At 37.6% G+C, this 23,991-nt stretch overlaps 1 protein-coding gene across 3 annotated transcripts in view; it reads right to left on the reverse strand.

Annotated features, from left to right (window-relative positions):
* FHL5 (four and a half LIM domains 5) overlaps positions 1 to 23,991 on the reverse strand; it is a 45,004-nt gene that overhangs the window by 19,846 nt on the left and 1,167 nt on the right. The window contains exon 2 of one of the 3 annotated variants that reach the window (XM_041763654.1): positions 16,060 to 16,084. The exons of the other annotated variants lie outside the window; for them this stretch is intronic. The gene's annotated coding sequence lies outside the window, so the exon portion shown is untranslated. The remainder of the gene's footprint in view (positions 1 to 16,059; positions 16,085 to 23,991) is intronic. 3 annotated transcript variants of the gene reach the window in all.

Raw genomic sequence — 23,991 nt, forward strand, 5'->3', positions numbered from 1 at the left:
ACCTGTCTTTCCCTGGAGATGTGGGGAAGGACATTTAAGATAGAGCAACAGAATTAGGGTAGACATTCCTACTCTATCCTCCACAGGCTCGGGAAGTGGCAAGCAATTTATTCAAAATGGCTTGCAGGGCACAAGAGCCAGATATTGAAGGACAAATTGGAAAGCTAGACTGGGCAAAAATCATCAATGGTTTAAGTTTCAAGCTAGAGTTGAACATTTTTTTTTCTTTTTTTTTTTTTTTTTTTTTTTTTTTTTTCATTTTTTTTCTATAGAAAAGAAAATAACCACTGATGAGGGTGGGGGGAGGGGAAGAGGGGGAGAGAATCCCAAGCAAGGTCCTTGACCAGAGCAGAGTCTGACATGGGGCTCAATCCCAGGACCCTGAGATCATGACTTGAGCTAAATCAGGAATTGGACACTTAACTAACTGAACCACCCAGGTGCCCCAGGAGAATTCTTATTGAAGAAATAATGGCCAGTCTTCCAAAACTGACAGATTACATCATGTTACAAATATTTTTTTAAAGAGATTTTATTTACTTATTCATGAGACACACACACACTCAGAGGCAGAGACACAGGCAGAAGGAGAAGCAGGCTCCATGCTGGGAGCCCAATGTGGGACTCGATCCTGGGACTCTAGGATCAGGCCCTGAGCCGAAGGCGGCGCTAAACCACTGAGCCACCCGGGCTGCCCTCATGTTACAAATTTAAAAAAACAAAACAGAGCAAAAACTACAAACCTTAACCAGGCTAAAAACACACACACTGAGGCATCTCAGGGTAAAACTAATAACCAAAGGCAAATAATATCTAAAATATAGGATTCAAAATATTACTTTCATTGTAACAACATATTAAGAAGCTACCTACTTCTCAATAGAAAAAATGGAAGCTAGGCAATGGGAAGATAAGGTAAAATTACTGAAAGAAATTAGAAGCCCACTTATAGACTCTAGACTTATCTGTCTATACTCAGATAAAATAGCTTTTCATAATGAAGGTGAAAAGAAAAGACATTTTTCAGACAATCAGAAACTGAATATATCCACAGTGAACCCATATTAAAATAAATGCCAAAGACCACTTTTCAGGCAAAAAAGCTTTGATCTCAGATTGAAGCTCAGAGATGAAGAAAGCAGTGAAAAACAACAAAAATTATAAATATGTAGGTATATTTAAATAAATATTGACTACATGGAACAACTTTAAAGAATTAGAAAATTTGGATAAAGTGGAAAACTTCTAAGATAAATAAAACTTTAAAACTAATATAAGAATATAAAATTTCAACTAGTTGGTAACTATCAGAGAAACTGAATTTGTTATTAAAAGCCTATGCACACAGTAAAATGCAAGCCCAAATAGCTTCACCATTGAATTTTACCAAGCCTTAAGAAATGGCACCTCTCTAATAAAACTATGCCAAATATTATAAACAGATAATATGTTAATTTTGAACCCATTAAAACTCTGATACCAAAATCTGAAAACATTAATGAAAAGAATTTATAGGCCAATTACACTTATAATAAATAATAAATTTTGCAGACACACAATATTTCCTCAAATGACTAACTGGTCCTAGTGATATTGAAAATATTAATCATATCATGATAAATTGCTTTTATCCCAGGAATGCAATTTTGGTTTAAAATTAAAAAGAGGGCAGCCCGGGATGGGGGGTGGGGGGTGCTCAGCGGTTTAGTGCTGCCTTCAGCCCAGGACATGATCCTGGAGACCCAGGATTGGGTCCCCTATTGGGCTCCCTGCATGGAGCCTGCTTCTCCCTCTGCCTGTCTCTCCGCCTCTCTCTCTCTCTCTCTCTCTCTGTCATGAATAAATACAATCTTTAAAAAAATTAAAGTAAAAAGAGAATCACTCTATTTCACATTTACCGAGAGAGAGAGAGAGAGAGAGAGAGAGAGAGAGAAAGTCTTAGAATTATCTTAGCAGATTTAGAAAAGGCCTTTTCAATTCATTTAAAAAAGTTTTTTTAAAGGGTTTTATTTATTCATTTAAGAGAGAGATAGAGAATGAGCAAGGGGGGAGAGGGAGAGGGAGAGGCAGACTCGAGCCCAACTCTGGGGCTTGATCCCAGGATTCTGGGATCACGACCTGAGCCAAAGGCAGACACTTAAAACAACTGAGCTACCCAGGTGCCCCGACTTCAATTCATAAAAAAAAAAAAAAAAACTTAGTAAGTTAAGAACAAAAGGAATTTCCTCAATGTAATTTAAAAAAAATATAGCAAACATATTTATCTAATGGTGAATGCTGATAGCTTTTACTCTGAGGTAAGAAACAGGAAAAGAATCCTTGTGATCACCACTTTTATTTAGCTTTATGTGAGAAGTCTTGGTCTGTGCACTAAGATGAGAAAATGAAAAATATCAGAATTGAAAGGGAACAAATAGACTGTCATTATTTACCAATGACCGATTTTGTGTGAGGAAAATCCAAATGATTCTATAATAAACAAATAAAATAAAAAAAAAAACAAATAAAATTTGTAAGTGAGTTAACAGAGTTGCTGGATAAAGCATCTATATACGAACATCAAATTCTTATAACAACAAACAGAAAATGAAGTTTTAAAAATATGTCATATATGGTACCATTAAAAACTCCTCAAATACCTTGTAATAAATCTAATAAGCATATATTAGACTGCTACATAGAACATTTTGAAGAACTATAAAGAAAACCCAATAAATCAGGGAAAGAAAAGATAGGCCATCTTCATAGACTTGGAAATGCACTATTGTGAAGGTGCTATTGCTTTTCTATCCCTTTTGGAATACCAGAAAATGTCTTCATTAGCTTGTAATAGGGAAAATTTTCTTTTTTAAAAAAGATTTTATTTATTTATTCATGAGAGACACAGAGTGAAAGGCAGAGGGAGGAGGACCCTGGGATCACAGCCTGAGCCAAAGGCAGATGCTCAACTACTGAGCCACCCAGGGACCCTAGAAAAAAAATTTCTTAGACAAAGTAGCCACATAGGGAAAATTTAATAAGTTGGATTATATTAAAATTAAGACCACTATTTAAGAAATATTCAAGATAAGAGAGTGAAAATAAGAACCACAGAATCAGAGAAGGTATTGCAACTCATGAATCAACAAAGCAGTCATATCCAGAACATAAAGAAATTCTACAAATCAATAAGGAAAAAATGGACAATCCAATAAAGGAGCAAAAGACTTGAATAGATACTACACAAAAGAGGATGTCTAAACACTAACAAAAATGAGATTGTGCTCAATCTCATTATCACTGAAAGAGGGTTTAACAAGTTTCTTGATAGAAAACCAATATACAAAAATCAACACAATCCCTATGTGCGAGAAATACAATGTTAAAAAATACCATGTTTGGGGCACCTGGCTGCCTCAGTGGTTGAGCCTCTGCCTTTGACTCAGGTTGTGATCCCAGGGTCTTGGGATCGAAACCCACATCGGGCTCCCTGCAGGCCTGCTTCTCCCTCTGCCTATGTCTATGCCTTTCTCTCCATGTCTCTCGTGAATAAATAAATGAAATCTTTAAAAAAAAAATACCATGTTTGAAAGCAATAAAAATAATACTTGTACTAAATGTAGCACCATATATCTAAATTTTATGATTGTGAGAAGACTTGTCATATGAAATCTAAAAACTTAAAGTTGTTAAGGAAATGTAGTTTAGGGGATCCTTGGGTGGCTCAGCGGTTTAGCGCCTGCCTTCTGCCCAGGACGTGATCCTGGAGTCCCGGGATCAGTCCTACACTGGGCTCCCCGCGTGGAACCTGCTTCTCCCTCTGCCTGTGTCTGCCTCTCTCTCTCTTTCTGTGTCTCTCATGAATAAATAAATAAAATAAAAAAAAAAGGAAATGTAGTTAAGAACTGGATAAACCAAGACCAAGTGGGACAGAATGGAGAACCAATCAGATATGAAACAAATCAGAACCAAATCAGGTCAGATAAATATGATAGATTTATTTTTATATACTTATATTTAAAAATAGTGATATATTTGACATACAAATAATGATATTTCAGTTTAGTGAATGTAAAAAAAAATTACTCAATGAATGATCCTAGAATAATTGGTTACAAAAAATTGAGTTGGATTCCTACCTTACATTATACTCAAAACAATTCCATTATCAATATGAAAAGCAAAACTTATAAATATAGGATTAAATTTCTATGATCTCAAGTTAGTGAATGTTTTTTAAAAGATGCAAAAACACAAACTATGAATGAGCAGATTGACAATTTGAAAAAAATATTGGTCATTGAAAGATGCTATTAAAAGAGAACCACAAAATAACAGGTTAACAGATGATATTTGCCACACATATAAATGACCAAGGATTAGAATACAGAATATATAAAACACTCCAATGAATCAATAAGAATTAAAAAATAAGGGATGCCTGGGTGGCTCAGCAGTTGAGCATCTGCCTTAGGCTCAGGGTGTGATCCCGGGGTCTGGGATTGAGTTCCACATCGGGCTCCCTGTGGGGAGCCTGCTTCTCCCTCTGCTTATGTCTCTACCTCTCTCTCTGTGTGTTTCTCATGAATAAATAAATAAAATATTTAAAAAAAAGGGCATAAAAATAAGCTAATGGAAAAATGGGCAAAAGATATAAGCAAGCATAAGTATTTACCCAAAGGATACAAAAATGCTGATTCAAAGGAGTACATGCTCCCCAATGTTTATAGTAGCATTATTAACAATAGCCAAATTATGGAAAGAGCCCAAATGTCTATTGACTGATGAATGGATAAAGAAGATGTGGTATAAATACCACATAGTAACATGGAATATTACTCAGCCACCAAATAGTGAAATCTTACCATTTGCAACATGGATGGACCTAGGGAGTATATTATGCCAAGCAAAATAAATCAGTCAGAGGAAGGCAAACACTGTATGATTTCACTCATATGTAGAACTTAAGAAATGAAACAGATGAACACAGGGGAACAAAAAAAGAGAGGCAAACCATAAAACAGACTCAATTATAGAGAACAAACTGAGGGTTGCTATAAGGGTGGTGGGTGGGAGATGGGTTAAATGGGAGATGGGCATTAAGGAGGGCACTTGTCTTTGAGCACTGGGTATTATGTGTAAGTGAAGAATCACTAAATTCTACTCCTGAAGCTAGTATTACTATATGTTAACTAATTACAATTTAAATAAAACTCAAAACTCAAAAAATCCACACAAATACATAGGAAATGTTTGATTTCTTAGACCAAATTGCTTTTATAGTTTGCATACATATATATTCTTTCCTATATGTGAAATGCTTAATTTTTTTAAGGATTTCAAAACATGAGGTGTCAAATAAGTAGGGTAGTATGCTCACCCTCATAAGAAATTATCCTTTCTTATGTTTGTCAAAAGAGAAATAATCTACATGAGTGTAGCAATATCTAGAGAGAGCTTTGCCTGCTAATGGTGGTCAGGGAAGTTGTTCAAACAGGGAGGGGGGTCTGGGATGCATAGGGACTGAATCAAAATGAACCTGAGGGGGACCATTTTAGATGCAAGAGAGGGGGGAATAGAATACACAGATTTTGTATTCTTTCTCTCTCACAGTACCATGGAAGTGTGCAAAGCAAAAACATGGTTACAATACGCATGAGCTTTGTGCATGAACATTGTGCAAATCAAGGACAACCTGTATGTATCTTATTACTCTCCTGTCATGGATTACAAGTTTCAAAAGTGAGAGGGATTTTCCTTTCTGTGGTGGAGTTGAAATGTACAAAGATATAATTTGAGCCTCTGGTTTCCAACAATGTCTTTATTGTCAGCATATTTTTGAGGAATTTTATTGACTTGAGGTAGTTGAATTACCACCTATTTTTTATTCTAAATATAAACCAAGTACAACTTACACTGTGTTCTGATAACAGCTTTTTGTTCCCCATGGAGGCAGGTAATATATAAAATCATCACATTGATTATAATTCTTAAAATAGAGGATATACAATAAATGGTATTTAAGATTACTTTTGTCTCTAATACAGGATTTGTAAATTTTGCTAAGTAGATGCAAATAATGCAGTAACTACTACTTTGGCACATGTGTAAAAGTCCACTGTTCTTTAATTCAGCGTTTCCTAGAATTTCTGGCTTAATTTCCATCTGATTATTCAAAGGACCTTCGCTCAGTCTATATAAATACATCTATGGTCCTGTGAGAGTGCTGCGTGAGTATTTCAATTGCCCATACAGGCTTTCATTGAATCAGTAAAGTGGTTTTGTTTCTGCTTTTCTTTAGGGAAGAACTTGGGGAGAAATTAAATCTAAGTGGTGTAAGGAATATTAAAATCCCCTTGGGAAGTGTTAGTAGTACCAAATGTTTAAGTCTTTGAAATTTGTGAGTGATATACCAAACTTCAACAGAAACAGAAACTGGATGAAGAATCTGAATTCCAACTCTACTTAACTGAATTTACCTGTGATTTTCCCACTTAGGATTTTAATTTGAATCGTTGCTGGGATGGCCAGTCAGGAGCATTTTGGAGACCTCACTGAACAAAGTCTATTTCTCTATGCTCTATGGTTACAGAAAGCATCTGTAGTGCATAGTTCTATAATCACCTAGTCTCCTGAGGCAAGTGTTTGCATCATTCTCCTCTCCTCCTCCCTGCCCACATGCCCTACATGTTTACTGGGTACCACTTCAGAAGCATCCCTTAGATCTTAGCTTAGGACCTCTTCATATCTCTGATGGGTGGTAGTGGTTTACATTGACCTGAAGAGATTATTAATGATTTCTTCCTCTCTTGAGTAGAACCAAGCACATTTCTATTGCGTGACTTTTGTCCTCTAATGATAAGCTCAATTTCCCATAGGGAGTTCTAGAATATCCTCTACATGCTCAAGAAGAACCTTTTTCAGACTCCTCTGATCATCTCCCCTCACTGGAAAAAACCTCCAACAGCTCAGTTTTGATTATAAAATGAAATCTAAGCTCCATTTGTTAGCATAGAGACCCTTTACTACCTTGCTACCTTCCCCCTTCTTTCCAGCCCTTTCCAGACCCAGCACTGCCCACCACACCCACACCCCACCTATGCATTAGCCACTTCTAGCGACTCTTTATTTTTCAAATACACTATATCCTTTTATGCTGTTGAGGCTCCACTGTGGCTTTTCTTCTATGTCTAATACCTCCCTCTTTGTCACACTGACCTTGTCTGCCTGATGCTTCTCCTCATCCATCAAGGTCCAGTCAAAAATTCTCCTCTCTGTAGTTTTCTCATATCCCTCAGGAAAGAGCTGCTGCTCTCATTAGTTCAGACAAATGTCTATTTTTCTTTTGCCACATTTTGTGATGGTATTTTTGTCTCACGTGTGTGTCTCTCTCACTTGCAAGCTACTCAAAGAGTAAGGATTTGCTTATTTCATTTGTGTACCTCAGATCTAAGCATGGCAGGACCTCACAACATGGTTTATGACTGAAAAAGAAAATGATTGGAAAATGTTTTGGTCTCTAAGGGCTTGGGGTCCAAGACAAGTACTGATGAAAACATATACACCAAGAGAATTCTATAAACAGAATAAAAGATAAAGTCTCAAGTAGGAAAAGAGTTAAGAATTTTTATGCTATATGTCCACTGGAGTAGTGAATTCATTTATATCTCTTATATATGTGGCAAATACGTCAAAGGACTGAAAATGAAGGTGAGGGAACAGAAGGTAAAACCCTAAGGGCCTGTTTGTGGCAAGGAGAGTTCTTTCACTTTCCCTGAGAGGGCAGCTGAAGAAGACAGCTGGATGGCTCTTCCATTACCAGCCGAGGAAGATATCAAAGAAACAGCAGAAATAGAAGGTTGATCTGTTGATATTATTAACGTGTTTTTCTCTAAACTAGGGGCACTAATATGCTTCTATTAACAGTTTGGTTTTTTTTGTTTTTTTTTTTTTATTTTTTATTTTTTATTTTTTTATTTTTTTTAACAGTTTGTTTTTTAAAAATTTATTTATTTGAGAGAGAGAATGCACAGGAGAGGAGGGGCAGAAGGAGAGGGAGAGAGAGAATCCTGAAGCAGACTCCCTGCTGAATGTGGAGCCTGATGTGGGGCTTGATCCCAGGATCCTGAGATCATGACCTGAGCCGAAATCAAGAGTTAGCCACTTAGCCAACTGAGACACCCAGGTGCCCCTATTAGCAGTTTTTGAGCTGTTGGATTAGATACTTCAATTGTCTGTTGGAAGTTACATTGGCTTTTTCGAGTCTGTGCACATAACATTTTGAGACAAACCATGTCTTTACCAAGATCACCAAGGTCTTTGTCTTCTGACATCTCTGATGTTAGTTGAAATGTTGTTTGAGTGACTGAATTTGACAAAGTTTGGGGGAGTTAAATGAGATATATGAAAAAGTAGATCTTCCAAAGTCTGTGTAAACTAGGCCAGATGGGATAAGTGTATGTTCTACAGCAGAATAAATCAAAATGCACATATTTTAAAAACATGAAGGGGTTAGGATAACTGGAAATAAGTTCTACTTTTAGGTTTTTCTTTCTTTTCCTGATTCTGAGGGCTGAGTTCAGCAGACCTGCATGTACTTTCTTACCTGTTTTTGCTTGTAACCCAAGACATAACATATTGAGAAGAACTAGGTTAAAAATCAGAAACTGTAGATTGTTGCACTGGTTGCTTTTGCACTAGCATGTAGCTTATCCACTGTTGTGGAAACCATTTAGCCTTCTGGCCCTTATATTCCTTAACTATAAATGAGAACAACAATAGCTGCTCAGGATCCCACCCAAGAATCGAGTGAGATGAAGAATGGGAAAGTCATGGGTAAGTTAGCTGTAGGTGTACTTGACTTGATGGAAAATGTGCAATGATAATTGTAGTTCCCATTTTGAAGAAGGAGGCTATTTTCTTTCCCCCTCAAACACTACTTTTTAAAAACTCAACAAACAATTTTAAAAATAACTGAAGCCATAACTTCAGGCCATCAATCAAAAATAACCTAAAAGAAGCATCATAGAATTGTGGTGGAATGTTTGATATTAGTCTCTAGGGACATATTTGCAAGCCCAGTTTGTTGGAAGCTGAATGTCTTGTGTGGAGAGGTCAACTACGAATTCTCTTGAGAGCTGATGAACTACTCTCCCATGAAACAAAACAGCTGACAGAGCTTTCCATCTGTTTAATTTGTCCTATGGATACTAACAAAGAAAAGAAAGTGCTTTGATGGTTTTCTTGGGGGGATTACATTCAGAATCACTTAATTAAGGCAGCTATTACTGAAATAGTAAAATATATCATGGTAACATATAACTATATTTTATCAAACATTATATTCTTTAAAAATAAAAGAATTAGAGCTCTTATGAAATATATAAGTTTAATGCTATCCTTGATTTTTTTTTTTCCCTCACTGGGATATAAGAAAATTTTCGAGGGCAGCCCGGGTGGCTCAGCGGTTTAGCGCTGCCTTCAGCCCAGGGTGTGATCCTGGAGACCCGGGATGGAGTCCCACATTGGGCTCCCTGGGTGGAGCCTGCTTCTCCCTCTGCCTGTGTTTCTGTCTGTCTGTCTGTCTCTCTCTCTCTCTTTCTGTCTCTGTCTCTCATGAATAAATAAATACAAATCTTTAAATAAAAAGAAAGAAAAATTTCAAGACCAAAAGAAACCATTCCTTTTATGGTGAAACTATATTATCTAAACCTCTTTCTATTCAGATCCCAATTTTCTGGTTTTAAATTCATCATCAAGTTTGCTTCTACAATTTTGATCACAACGGAACCACAGGCACTTCAGTAGGTATAAATTGAGTTTCTCTTCTACTTCCTGCAAAATTGCTGTTATTTCAGTAAAAGGTGTTCTGGAAGAGTGCATCCAGTTCCCAGGTGGACTTAGGGTCTGAGTAATGATCCACATCATCCTCAAAGTCTGGTTGAGATTCTAATTAAGTGCAGGGTTTGGTAAACAAAGGGACAGCACTAAAAGAGACAGTTTATCTAAAAGTATTTAGCATAGGGTCAGCACATGGTAGGGGTAGGGTGAATATTTCTTATATATGAATCCCCCGAATCAACCCCATTTCCTACAGATGGAGTCTATGAGGACACTGTGGATCTAATATAAATGTTAGAAAGTATTTCCCCTGCCTCCTCTATACTTTTTGGAAAATTCAACAAATTCTCTATGGAATTCCTCAAGGGTAATAATTGTATCAGTTTGTTTTGTTGGTCTTCCTTTCATCTGAAGATTACCTTCATCATACTCATTAAGTACTATCAATATGTAAACACTAATAGCTGTTTTCTGAGCACTGAGGAGGGACCTCCATTGATTCATCTATTTAACACTGTTTCTATCTGCTTCCCCTTGCATCTAATGACAAATACAAACTTATTTAGCAAGAAGCGTGATCTGCCGTTGTAAAAACTAAGTCTACTGAGGAAGGACTGAATCTGGAGCCTTGACCGTGTCTAGACGTAACACACACTAATCAATGGAATCACTGCTATAGGACCAAGTGTTTGAGTGTACGAGATCACATGAAAAATTTGCTATGGTCTGGGGAATTACTTCATCAGAGAGGAAATACAATGTCTTTTTTATTTTTTTTCTTTCCATTTTTGAGTTCAATATCATGTGTTATAAAGAGATTGTGAATTGATCATTGTAAAGCCAAGATGGCTATTTTATTTTCCCAATGTTTTAAAATAGCCTCTAATTTCCCTCCATAATTAGTGATGAGAAAGCTCAATCCTTGCTCAATTAATTCACTTTAAGAGGATGACAAACATGTTCAATTTAAACAATGGCTTGAGAGCAGGTTATCTTAATAACCATGGTTCTAGGCACTGTGCCGAGTGCTCTAATCATCACAGGACCGTCGATTCATCTGAACCTATAAAATCTTAAAATAACTAAAAGTACATACTCCTTATAGGTGAATCAAGCAAAAAAAAATACTTTCTGTGATTTTCTTTAAACAAATATTTTTTTAAAATCAAGAAATATACCATTGTATTCTGATAAAACAGTATTAGAAACTATCCAAGAAAATGAAGAGTGTTCTTTATTTGGAAGGTAGCCAATATAAAATGAGATATGTATTTTTTATCTAACAGAGCCTATAAGGTTGTTTTTAAAATCCATGACTTACTTAAATGACAACTCCAGTTAAACAAATTAGGAAGAACTTTTGGCCATTTAACTAAGACCAATAATTAAGATTTCACAATCACATAATTCTTTCCCGAGAATAAGTCAAGTCTAACCATACAGTGTATTGGCTTTCATATATCCTGGCATTAATGTCCATTATAGATTCTGTTGGTTTATGATCTTCAAATTCATAAAACGCAATGCTGAAAGATGAGCTCCTTTTTGGACCTTCTGAAATAAGGACAACCTGTCAACAAGTTCTATATTTCATCTCAGACTTAAAGCTGACGACACTTCTGAATTTTAAGGTATATAAAGGCACATTTATAAATTGTATTATGAATGTTTAATGATTGCCTTATGTGTTTCTCTTAGATATTGTTTACATTCTACCTTGTATTATAAATGTTCTGGAGGTTTGTTGTATTTCTTATAGTCATAATGTCACTGAGAGCTACCACTGTGTCTTACTCATTTCTGCACTCCATTTGAAGCCTAGGAGTACCTCATACTTACTGGGTCAACTTCAAAAATGTCTTGGATAAAATTGATGGTAATTATTAAAGGATTTCTATTTTATTGAAGTAATGATGGCTCAAGAGCAGCTACAGCACCTCCAGCTTTAGAATTTTCTGCTGGGCGCATCTTATGATTCCTCAGTGACTTGAAGCACTCTCCAGGCTTCTTTTTCTTGATTTCTGGAGCTGAGGCGCCAGATACCCTTTCTTTTCCTCTGAACTGATAGGTCAAATCAAAGGATAACAAGGATCCTATCTCTTTGCAAGCCTATCAGCAGTTTTGCAGATGATTGTAAGCATGGAGTAGGTATTTGCTCTTTCTTTGGATCTTTTTATTCTGTTTTCAAAATTAATAGGTCCTGTAGCTTTTTGATTCCAACTGAGCGTATTGAGGGCTGGAGAGAGGAGGTTTGGACCTTTGATGGGAGGAGCTCATGGACCTGGGAGGATACAATCCCAAGCACTTCCATGAAGCCCAGCAGCCTGTTACTAAGGGCCGGTGATAAGGCATATGCGCTCCTTGTCATATGCATGACACTTCTAATTTATCGCCAAATTCTTTAATTATTTAATTTTAAAAAGTTAAAGTTATTTGAGAGGGAGCAAGAGTGAGAGAGAGAGAGAGAGGTAGAGATAGAGAGAGAGAGGAGCAGATTCCCTACTGACCAGAGAGCCAGACTCAGGGCTCAATCCCAGGACTCCGAGATCACGACCTGAGCTGAAGGTAGACCCTTAACTGATTGAGCCCCCCAGGTGTCCCTATCATCAAATTCTTAACTTTCAGTTGGGTTTTTGGGACGGGTACCAGTAACATTTTATAAAACCAGTTATCAGCAAACTGTTTGGCATTTTGGCAACACCTAAATATACATATAGTAAAAAAAAAAAATGGCATTTTTATTCTGCCTTGCAGAAATAGAATATTGTAAATGATATCCATAAACAATGCTTTGGAGCAAATGAGATAACATATACTGAAATACCTTACAAACAATGATGAGTTATCCAAGTATAAACATTGCTGAGGAGGAAAGTATATAGAGATTAGAGAAACTGTAGATGGAAAATGACAAAATTTTAAGAACATCTATAATTTGTTATCCTAATAATGTAATATATAGTATTGATCAAAACTAATCTTGGCTTCTTATCAACTGACATTTCACTTAAAAAATACTTAGAGTCAGGGGGCCTGGGTGACTCAGTTGGCTAAGCATCCAACTCTTGATTTCAGCTCAGATCATAATCTCAGGGTCATGAGATCCAGCTCTATGTCCTCTGGCTCAGCGCTGGCTGGGCATGGAGTTTGCTTAGGGTTCTCTCTCTCTCTGCCTCAACCCCTACCGCGTCCCCTGGGCTCATGCACTTTCTCTTAAAAAGAACAAACAAACTTAGAGTCATTCTTGAAGAATCCATAAGACCCAGTGTGATGAATAGACAGGCAAGGTGGGGAGATTCACTTTTTGCTCTATATAGCCTTTTGTACCTTTTGTATTTCGTTCCAAATACATTCATGGCCTATTTTAAAAATTAAATAAAATCTTAACAGAAATATAAAGACTAAATTTATTTCACTGTCTTGTTCCTGATCATAGACTATAAGAACTAGAAGAGATAGATCAGTTCAACTCATTTTACAGATATGGAAACTAAATACTGAAGATGGTATTCATAGTTACTTTCCAGAAAGATTAGGAAAAATGGAATATATCTTCTAAATAAAATTTTGTAAGCACCCACACTGCTAATCAAAATGAATTTTAAAAATCTCACACACTACTTTATTTACCATGTTTGTCATTTGCATGCATTTTAGCAAGCTTCTTTTTAGACTTGATTACGACTTTGTAATGAGTGACCTATAAAGGACCAGGTGGTTAAACAAACATGAAAGATTTTAAGATCGGCCAAAACTGGATACCAGTTTCATGGCCCACTTTAAGAATCTTACATTTACCACCATTTTGGTAATTTTTTACAATTTGTTTCTCAGCTCTGCTTTGTGAGACCTTGTTTTCTCAAGGAGAAACAATTCACTTCCACCCTCCAGTAAATTAGTTGCACAATCTTGTCTATAATAGTATACTTAAAAAAAAAAAAACTGACCATCAGAACGAGGAGGGTGAGGAGGGAGAGCCCAGGAGAGAATTTTGGGAAACTCAGTAAAAGGAATCCCTATGGATACAGTAAGATATTCAGAGATAAGGCCTCTTACTGCTGCAGTCATTTTGATATTTTTGCTTCTCTATAAAAGCATGCTTCCGATCCAATCTCATTTTTACAGAACCACTAAATCTAGGAGCTGGGAGGGATGTTTTGAAATTCCCCAGTTTGTTCCTCTCATCTAATAAGTGAGAAAAACTGAAGTTCAGGAAGGCAAACTGACTGTCTTTTAAAGCTGACAAAGTAGTTAGTGGAAGAGCTTCCACCAGAGTTCAGATTTCCAGCTCTAATGGAAGCCGTTTGTTGTTGTTTTCATACATAGATAGACACAGAGCTTGTATGGAGTGACAGCTTTGGTTCCTGCTGTGATTTTTCCCAAAGAAGAAAAAGAAACAAAAGCTCTCCTCATTTGTATCTGGCACTCTAGGGTTGAATTACTGACCAGGTAACAACCTCACAAGCATAAACAGAGAGAGGTGCATCCAGTAGCTCAAGCCAAGCTGCCTCTAGCTGTACAAAAGAAACCAGTTCTCCTCAAAAGCAAGTACATGTCCCCTCCAACATTCAAGGCAATTCAATTTCAATTTGGCTTTTGTTTATTATAGTTATTATTGGTTTACTCTGGAGTTGGGAAAAAAATCCAAAACCACATTTGGTTTCATTTTCTGCATCCTCACCTAAAAAAAAAAAAAAAAAAAAAGAAAGAAAAGAAAGTAATGTGTGTGTACGTGTGGCTTGTATGTTTGTGAATATGTGTGTGTGTACGTGTGGCTTGTATGTTTGTGAATATGTGTGTATGTGTGGCTTGTATGTTTATATGTATATGAATATGTGAGGCTATGTGTGCTGTGTGGTGTGTGTGTGTAGGGGGGGGTAGGGTGTTTGGGTTGGGGATGTGGGGCCGGTGGTGGAAGTTGATGTTAACTAGTTTTTCCAGTGTTTCTGCCTGAAGCAAAATAATCTTCTTCCTACAACAATGTGATTTAAAAAGATACAAGGCAGTACTATATCCTGTGCTTTGGTGATGACACTAATCGATAATTTCAAACTACTCTCTTGACAGTTTAAAATTTATTGGTGATGGAGGGGGTGACAGTGATATTTAAAACCAGCTTTAATTTAATTTTTATCTGTTTCAGTCTCAGAGATTTAGACAAAGTGGGTTCTTGGCATCTGTCAAAGGAAAATGACCGCAGTCCAAGTGCTCACTGGCTCACTCGGCAACCATGGTTTACACCTACATGGTGTGTTGATCTCAGGTTGCTCAAAATGCTAATTTTGTAGAGAAAGTAAATGAGAAAATCTGTTATCATTCCCTTGGAAACCAAATGTTCACAGTATTGACTGACAAACATTGGTTAAGATTTAGCATTATTTTCATTTTCACCTGAAGCATTACTCAGTGTATGCATTTTTAAGGCACACCAGTGTGTCACACACGCAGAAGCAGAGGCCTCTCCTGCCTTGTTCAGGGCTGTGTCCCTGGCACCTGAAACAGAGCTTGGCTCAAATATGTGTTGAATGAATGCAGGAAGAAAGATGTAAGATAGTTTGACCACAGAATCTTAAAAGGTTTAGAGCCAAAGAGCCATTCTCCTCCCGTTTTATAAATAAAGGCCAACCCGGAGGCTTTAAATGCCTGGGGTTTGAATCACACTACTTCCTGTGACCTTCATAATCCAAGCTCGTTGGCATAGCATTCCAGACCTTTCATAATCTGGCTCTTCCATTTTTAAACCCAACAATATCCAACAGCCATGGCCCCTACTCTGAGCCATCCATGATGCTTGGCTCTCCGTACTTCTCACAAACAGTTCACCTTAGCTCTAGTTAATCATCTGTCTTTCCTGCTCAACAGTGAACTTCAGGCAGGACAGATGCTCTGTTCCCACCAGATTCCCGGTGTCTAGCATATTACCAGCATATGCTGAGTATTCAGTAAATATTGCAGATGGAAGAATGAGGGCAGAAAGGAGAGATGAAATGTGGAAATACTTGGACAAATGCATGGGGTGCTCTGGAAGTTTCAGGAAATTTCTAGAAAACTTCCAAGTAAACCTTCTTCTAGAGCTGTGTCTCGAAGGTTGAGTAAGGCAGGTCTCTCTCTAGGAAAAGGTGGGGAAAGGTTCCTAAGCAGTGGGGAGTCCACACGGCTGTGGAGGTGGTGCAGTAGCATGCCGAGGGGTATGGATGACAAGCCGGGGAGCAACTATGAGAGTGGCTTCAAGGACCATACCTGGAGAGCAGCATTTCAACCATAGCTGGACAAAAAAAAAAAAAAAAAAAAAAGTCACTTTGAAACTAAACTATCTTTACATGTAAGAGCTTTGAAAACTCAACATACATTGCTACAAATATTTTTGGCCTACTGTTTTCTTCTTGGTCAACTGAAGATCACACTTTGTAAAAGCAGGTGTATGACATCACTGCTAACTAAAAATCTCTTACTTGGCATTGAGGCAATTCACATTGATGGACTTAAATTTATAAGAAACCAGGAATGCTTTTTTGAATTCAAAATCATGAGAGAAAAAAAAATCCTATAAGAACTCTTCATTTCTTTAGGTTTCTATACTCATCGTTTAAAGGAATTTCTCTTTCGAAATTATGGGAATAAAACATCCCTCCCCTGGATCTCGGATTCTATTACACTTGAGCGACTTAACTGATAACTGGGCAAAGGGTGTCCTCTCGAGGGTAACCCACTCTCTCCCCATCACTGTGGTGGAAATTGCCAGTGCGCAGGTGGCAACTGCCCCCCGCCCTGGAGGGAGCCCACTGCCCTGTTCAGCCCAGGGAAGGAGCCCACGTTCTCTTCCCACCCTGGGCTGGGAGGGGTCGGTCTTGGAAGAAACCTTGTTTTCCAATTCAGCTTTAATAATAATAAAACTGATAATGAGTTGATTCACACAGGACACTGTGTCTACTTCGCAATCGTTTTAGAACTCTAAAAGTAGAGACACATGATTAAATGGGACTTGCAGATCCACACGTATGTCACAATAAAAGTGGTTTTATTCCTCAGTCTGTTATACTGTGTTGAATGCATACACGGGGAAAGGAGAGGAGAGAGGTAATATATATATACACCAGCTTTTATTTTTTTTTTTTATTTTTATTTTTTTTTATTTATTTATGATAGTCAGAGAGAGAGAGAGGCAGAGACACAGGCGGAGGGAGAAGCAGGCTCCATGCACCGGGAGCCCGACGTGGGATTCAATCCCGGGTCTCCAGGATCGCGCCCTGGGCCAAAGGCAGGCGCCAAACCGCTGCGCCACCCAGGGATCCCCTACACCAGCTTTTATTAATTATTTTATAAATTAATTAATTATGGCATTTAAAAATTAGGATTTTCTGGGGGCGCCTGGGTGGCTCAGTCTTTAAGTGTCTGCCTTGTGCTCAGGTCATGATCCAGCCCAGAGACTGTTTCTTCCTCTCCCTCTGCCCTTCCCCGCTGCTCATGTTCTCTCTCTCTCTCTCTCTCTCTCTCTCTGTGCTCTCTGTCTCTCTGTCTCTCTCTCAAATAAATAAATAAAATCTTTTTTTTTAAATTAGGATTTTCTGATTATGTTAGCTTTGTAGTTTAAAACTTAAAAACAAAATGAAGGAATGCATAGCATTCTTTCTAAGCTCTTGGCTCCGTCAAAAACCAAAACAGAATACATATTCTAATTGCCTTATTCAGAATAACTGTTAATTCTTAGTTTAAGTGTGTTTGGGAATTTAACTTAACTATTTTCTCTTTAGGTTATAATTTATAAGGTTTTTGGATTTCAAGTAGCAGTTTCCCAGGTGCATTTTGGATAATGGCATACATTTATTTCTATTAATCAATTTTTTTCAGATCACCTGGGGTTTAATTGAATAACATCATAAGTGAAGTATCAATATGTGTTTTAATAATGATTTATGGTTGGAGTGCCTCGGTGGCTTAGTCAGTTAAGCAGCTGCTTTTGGCTCTGGTCATGATCCAGGATCCTAGGATGGAGCTCCCACATCAGACTCCCTGCTCAGTGGAGTCTGCTTCTCCCTATCCCCCTGTCCCACCCTCATGCTCTTGCACTCTCTGGCTCTTTCTCAAATAAATGAATAAAACCTTTAAAAAAATGATTATGGTTTACAAAGTGCTTTCATGTATATTCTCTGAAACAGTGATTTTTCAACATTCTAGTTTAAGAATTTATTTAGCATCTAATAAAAGCTATTTACCTCTTCTTAAGAATGTATATATATGCTTGTGAACACAGAAGCTTCTCAAACCTGGTGAAGCCAGGGTTCTTGAAACCAGGCTTCAGATTTGAGGTTGCTAACTCTAGCCCAAGGACCAAAATCTAGCCATTGCCTGTGTTTGTATGGCCTGAGACTTAAACACAGCTTTTACATTTTTAAATGATGAAAAAAAAAAAAAGCCCCAAAGAAGAATACAATGTTTTGACATGTTAAATGATATTAAATTTAAATTTCAGTGTCTATAAATGAAGTTTTATTGGGACATGGCCACACTCTTCCATTTATATACAGTCTATGGCTTTTTTTAAATTTTATTTTTATTTTAAGTAATTTCTATATTTACTGTCTAACTCTTTACAAAAAATGTTTACTGATCCCTGATATAAAGTTTCAAAGTATATTTTTTGTTTTTTAGTTATATTTTGTTGACTGCATGCTTAAGTTTAGGATTTGAAAAGGACTTCTACAAGCTGCTTAAAAGAATATAAAATTATTAACTGACTTTTAAAATAATACTAGAAATTATTAATATGGTACTTGAAAAAGTATTTAATGACATGGCAAAATGGTACCGATGTTCATTTTAGTAAAAAAGAAAAAAAAGTATGCAGAGAATAATAAGTGTGATCTCAACCACATAAATACTATTAAAGAGTAGAAAACAAGTTTAGAAAAAATTATGCTCAAATGTTAGGCCTCTTGATTGAAGTTATGGATTTTTAAAAAACATTTTCACTGTTCATTACTTTATAAAAATTGTACAATGCATTACTTTAATAATAAGGAAAAATAAAATATTGAACACACTTAAGAGTACAGTTATTTAATTAAAAAAACTCTCACAGATTAGAATCTTCAGTGACAGTATAACTATAAAAATGTTCAAGAGAATGGATTAATAGAGTGAATGTAATTATAAGACCAGAAATCATTTTGAAAAATCAAATCTTATTTCATTTAGGTAGTATGACAAGTTGGTGTCAGATTCTTTTATTGTTTTCTGGATGCAAATTATACTCATGAATCTGAGAAAGAAATGTTGATCTTCATGTTAAGACACAGTTTTCCACAAAATCGAAGCATTGTTCTATACTGAGAGGCATTTGGTCAAAATTTATGATAGACTATTTCTTGTTCATAGGAGACTCAGGAACTGGCCATCCACTTAATGTAGAGATTCATGCTCTAAAGAAAACTGAACAATTTGATCAGTTTTTCTTTAGGTGCTATACTGGCTTGGTCTACTTGATGAATGAATGAGTGAATATATGAATGAATGAATGACCTCCTGTAGGACTTTTTGGGTCTGAAAAAAAAGTTTGATATCTCGATCTGGACAACTATTAATACTCTTTTCAAACATTAGGAGTTACATGACCATGTTAATTAAATTGTCTTATGAACAGCTATAAAGAATCATTAAAGAGAACAGAGTTAAGCTGGAAGACAGGAACCCCGAAGCCCATTCCCCACCATCTTCAGTGTTATAATTGTGATTAAACTGCAAATAAACTCAGAGAATGTATTCTTTAACATGAAGGGAGAATCTGATACATCAAAGTAATCTACTGAAAAATAAAACTTAGGATCCATTTGGTGAGTACTGCTCTGGCAAAATGAATTAGCAAAGGAGTATCTCAAATCTTTGCTAGTAGCCACAAAAGTATTACAGAAGAATTTGAGAATAAAAATAAAAAATGACTTTTACTGTAATACAAAATTCTACAAAATGGGTGCTTTTATTTCATCTTTAAGGCAGGGAGGCAAACTCATTTGTCTGAGTTCATAGGGCAATCCACAGGAATGGTCCACGTGGACCAGACTTCAAAGCCTTGACTCTCTTCTCTGTATCACACTATGGCCATTTCATTGACTTTTTAACCTTGTTTATTTATTCTGTGAATTTGAAACTTTTCCCTCCCTTTCCAGTGTGTTAACAGTCGAACCCAGAAGAGATTTTGGAGGGTTACATCCAATATTTCCCTTTTTAAATTTATATTTTTTAAGATTTTATTTATTTATTTATTCATGAGAGACATACAGAGAGAGAGAGAGGTAGAGACACAGGCAGAGGGAGAAGCAGGCTCCACACAGGGAGCACAATGTGGGACTCAATCCCTGGTCTTCAGGATCACACCCTGGGCTGAATGAAGGCGGTGCTAAACCGCTGAGCCACCCGGGCTGCCCTATTTCCCGTTTTTAAAACCAGATCTTAAAGCTTTCTGTTCCTTGTCTCCATTTCTCATTTTACAGGTCTTTGGAAATGTATCTATAAAATGCATTCATTCCTTATCGATCCCTGCAGCCTACAAAAGAGTGTGTGAGATACTAGAAAGTCAGCAAGAATTGCCACAGTCCTTTAGTCTACAGACACAGATAGTCTTTTAGGAGATGCAGATAAATAAGATTATAATGTGAGACCAGAGGACACACCAGTAATGTGAGAATACGCAAAAGTGGTACATAATGTGGACTTGGGGGGAGGGTAGTCTGTAAATACTTCCTGAAAGATGCAGCACCTGAACTGTGAGATCTAAAAGATGAGGGTGACTGAATTGAGTTAGGTCTGTGTGCAGAGGGCTCTGCCAAAATATGCCTATAGAAGCTTGACAGAAAAGAGGCATTTGCTCTATTCTTAATTTGCTGAAGATCATTCGGTATGAGTGAGCAGTAGTTTGTGTGAGTGTGTGTGTGCACACATGCACATCAGTGCCATAGTAAAAATTGGTTTGGAGAAGAATGGAGAGGCAATGTTATTTGAGGTCTTGACAAGTGTTAATACTCTGTACTGGGCAATGTTGCAAGTAGTTTTTATATGAGGTGTTTATTCCTCATAACAAACCTAGGAAAAAGGTATAGCATCGTAATCTCCACTTCATATACAAGGAAAAAGAGACACACAGAGGCTACGTGACTTCTTCAAGTTCCCAGACCTAGTGAGTGACACAGGTGAGACTTGAACTCCAGCCAGTGTGACATGAGAAGCATGGTCCTTGGATAAGTATTATCAGCTTCACCTGGAAGCTGGTTAGAAATGTAAATACTCAGGCATCAACCCAGACCTACAGAACCAGAATCTGCATTTTAACAGAGACCAGGCCCTATCTGAGCTCCTTAACCTCTGAAGAGATCTATTTTGATCCCCTATGCTGTTGTTTCTCCTTAACCTTGAGAAGGAATCTGGACATTATCTTAAGGCCAATAGGGAGTCAAGGGAAAGTGTGAAGTGAGAGGTTGGCAAAATTACATGTGTGTTTAGCCCAATTGTTGTAGGTCAATCGTTCTGGCTTCAGAAAGGAGAATGAAGTAGAAGAGGACAATTCTGGAGGCAAGGAGACCAGTGAAAGGGCTACTGTTCACCAAGTGAAGGAAGATGGCAGCCTGAAATCAGACGGTGGTAGTGACATAGGAGAAGTGTAGGAGAATGCCCAAGGCAGCCTTGCCAGAACTTGGAAGATGCTTTGGGTCTCCAAAGATACCTAAGTTGAGGGAGGGTAGGAGTTAGTTCCCCAAGTTTCTGGCTTGAGCAACTGATTTCATCATGGTGTCATTTACTATATAAGAGTCTAGGGGATCCCTGGGTGGTGCAGTGGTTTGGCGCTTGCCTTTGGCCCAGGGCGCGATCCTGGAGACCCGGGATCGAATCCCACATCAGGCTCCCAGTGCATGGAGCCTGCTTCTCCCTCTGCCTATGTCTCTGCCTCTCTCTCTCTCTCTCTGTGACTATCATAAATAAATAAAAATTAAAAAAAAAAAAGAAGAGTCTACAGGAGGGAAGTAAGGTGGGGTGTAGAAGAGGGAAATGATGAATTTACTTTTAGATTAAATCATGAGATTTGAGACTTTGGGGCAGCTAAGTAGAGCTGTTTAGCCAGCTCCTAAAAGTGCACTGGAAACCATAAAAAATGGCAGAGAAACCATGTAACTTAATTGAGCAAGTTGGAATGAAGAACTTGCTCTTAGGGCAAGTCCTGGTTGTCCTTGATGTTCCTCCCTCCTCCTTCATTTTGCTCACTGGAATCCAAGCCTCCTCTGGGTAGTTCTGTATCCAGCGGACAATAGCTCAGAGAAAATATCTCCGATCTAGATTTTGGATTCATTAGCCTATAGAACAGATGATAACTGAGGCAATGGAACTCTCCAGAAAGAGAAAAGGAGTCCAGGATACAGAAGAGGAGAAGGGGAATCTGCACAACAGACCGAGAAGGGTGGTCTTGGTAGGAGAGAACCAAGGGTTTGGGATCATGGAAGCCCTGTGTCGAGAGTGTCTCAAGGTGCGGAAAGTGGGTTAAATTGATTTGAGACACTGAATAGATAATGGGAAATGTCTGCTGGATATAGTGATATGCTAGTGATTGATAAGCTCCATGAGAGCTGGGGAAAACTGGTGAGGATGAAGCAGACTGCAATAGACTGAGAAGTGGGACTCAAGAAGAGGTAGAGATTAATAGAGTGTAGACAACCCTTCAGGAGATTGATCTATGAAGCTGAGGGAGAGGACTGGAGGAGCTCAGTAATGGAGCAGAGGCGTTTTAAGACAGGAAATGTGAGCATGTTTAAGTGCTGATGGGAGGAGCCAATAAAGAAGGGAGGGTTAAAGACTGTGAGCCCTGAAGTGAGGGTGTGAGGTAACGGGCACCTGTTTAGATCTTTCCTTTTATGTTCCAGTAGGCAGGTATGGAGATTGGGAGGATGATCAGAGAAACAGGAAGACCTCTCTGCAGCTATCTGTTCCACAGTCTGGGGTCTTCAGTGGGTTAATCCTATCACCCTTCCATCCTAAGCCTTGCTGTCTACAAAAGGAATTGTTCTACTACTTGAATACTCCACTTTTATTTCCATGACACACAGTATGGCCATGAATGAACTAAGCACCTGCTTTAAAAATTAACCCTTAATCTAAAATCCTCGCCTTAGCCTTACCTGTCTTTGGATGAGGACAGTTTAGAGAGACAGTTGAGGTGTATTTCCACCTTAATCTTTTTAAAGATTTGGTGAACCCCCACACTGGCACCAAGGTATGCCTGAAGCTGAGGTTTCTGGCTTCACAGAAAACAGTGGTTCATAATCAGGACCCCAGAGAATACTTGAGGGCAGATTTCAGGAGTCTATCAACCCCACAAATGTCATTAAAAAATCTATTTGCAATAGGCATTCTTGTTGTTTTGTTTTGTCGTATTCTTAAGGGCATCTGTAGTCTGTGAAGATAGATAAATGCTCAAACTGATCATTTCCAGGGGATCAAAAGGTAACCAAGAAAAATGATGACAATCAGAGAGGAAAAAGACAATTACAAGAATACGGAAATACATGTTAGTTTAACTGACATCTGACTCAGAACTTTCCATGTGAACCCAAGTATCTGGTTTTCAATTCTAAGGAATCATGTTTCCTAGATTGAAAACATAAAAAAACAAATCAAAGTTCTTCCAGTGTGTTCTAGAAGAACATTTATTTTCAATATTACAGTAGAAAGTGACGAGGCTTGCCTAAGGAACCCAAATTAATCCACCTTTTTTCAAAATGTTGTTGGCAAGTATAATAAAAATGAGAGGTAAACTTGTCAGTGAGGTGATGTGACATTAAAATGCAAATGTGCTGCTCTTAGTTAGGTAGGACAGGCTCGGAATTGGCAACTAATGATAACATGTGGAAATAAATAGAGCAAGTGTGGAAAACAGACATCGGAGTTTACCTTCCCCATCAAACATTTTGGATCATGGCTGCAGGCATATATCATAACAAATATGCTATGAAATACCTTGTTTGACACATGTTCGCAGTATTTGTGTTAAATATTAATCTATAGCCTTCGCTAATGAAAATGCTAGCGTTTATACAGGATGATATTGTGGATGTGAAATGACAGCTAAAATGACTTGAGGGTTTTCTTACGTTTTATTTATAAGGATTACACATCTTACTAATGATGTTTTTT

The sequence above is a fragment of the Vulpes lagopus genome, chromosome 1 (genome assembly GCF_018345385.1).
Source record: "Vulpes lagopus strain Blue_001 chromosome 1, ASM1834538v1, whole genome shotgun sequence".
Classification (NCBI taxonomy): domain Eukaryota; kingdom Metazoa; phylum Chordata; class Mammalia; order Carnivora; family Canidae; genus Vulpes; species Vulpes lagopus.